Source organism: Aplysia californica, unplaced genomic scaffold, assembly GCF_000002075.1.
Source record: "Aplysia californica isolate F4 #8 unplaced genomic scaffold, AplCal3.0 scaffold00249, whole genome shotgun sequence".
Classification (NCBI taxonomy): domain Eukaryota; kingdom Metazoa; phylum Mollusca; class Gastropoda; order Aplysiida; family Aplysiidae; genus Aplysia; species Aplysia californica.
The window spans coordinates 25,299-26,463 of NW_004797519.1; the positions used below are offsets into that span (position 1 = coordinate 25,299).

Sequence of the window (1,165 nt, forward strand, 5' to 3'; positions counted from 1 at the left end):
ACACACACACACACACACACACACACACGCACACACGCACACACCTCGCTCGCAAATCTGACCTCCCTCGCCTCAAACGTATCAAGCCAAAATCAGACAGGAATTTAACGCAATTTAGTGCTGTGCCAAGGAGCTTAGAACTGCTTTTAATCTCCTTGTGCTGAGCCCACTGGACATTACCTTTACTTTATTCTAGTTCTAGTCTACCCCTGGCTCGTAATGACGTTGCCATCATGCTCCATCGCCGTGTTACATTCAGTCGGCGGTGACGCGTGATCTAATTATTGGCCCTAGCCACCCAGCTCCGTTTCAGAAACCTTGCTTGATCACTCCCCACACCTCAGCTGCCCACGCACCCTGGGATGTGACTCCTTTCTGTCTCAATAACAAACGAAGCCACTTATATATGATATTCAGCCCGAGACACCCAGTTACCTCCTCTTAAATTCCAATTGGGTTTGGGTTTTTTATTTTGGTTTTTTTTTAAACTCTTGTTATTGATGATTTTTTTTTTATTCCAGGGGTGGGAGTGGGGTGGGGGAGGGTATTGATCTTTTGTTTTGTTTGTTTGTTGTTTTTTTTAGAGAATAAGATGTTTTAAAAAATGTCGCACCTTTGTATAGGCTGAAGAGAATTTGAATGCTCAATTTCTGTTATGTTTAGAAAGGGACATTGCGAAATGATGCCAAATCCAATTTGTGAGGGAAACTTGTTATGTGTGCAGTGTTTGAAAGTCTGAAAATTACTTTCTTTGTGTGGGAGATTGGGAGGGGGGGGGGCGCCACTGATACATCCTGCTTCCTCTTTTCTTTCCCTCTGTTGTTTCTGTCTATCCTGTCTTACTTTTCCCCAAATCATTGATTGACCACTATGGTGTCAATGTGCGTCTCTTCCACTCAAACAAATAAACGAACGAACAAACAAACAAACAAACACAAACGAACATTTGTTGTACCGACGTGCGTGGTGTAATGGTTATAGGCTTTTGCCGTCGCTCGCAGAAGTCGTGAGATCGATTCCCGAATGAGGATATTATTATTCTGTCGAGCGTCTCGTCTCTGTTTGTGTGCCAGGATACTGTATCCGATCCAGCACTGTTTGACAGGTAGGGACGAAGCAGCCTGCGTCCTAAATGACCGAGTTTGTGTTGACGAGGGATGGGGGG

At 44.5% G+C, this 1,165-nt stretch overlaps 1 protein-coding gene across 1 annotated transcript in view; it reads left to right on the top strand.

The window, feature by feature from the left end:
• LOC101860176 (ribosomal protein S6 kinase alpha-5) overlaps positions 1-1,165 on the top strand; it is a gene marked incomplete in the record, with an annotated part of 38,417 nt that overhangs the window by 13,442 nt on the left and 23,810 nt on the right.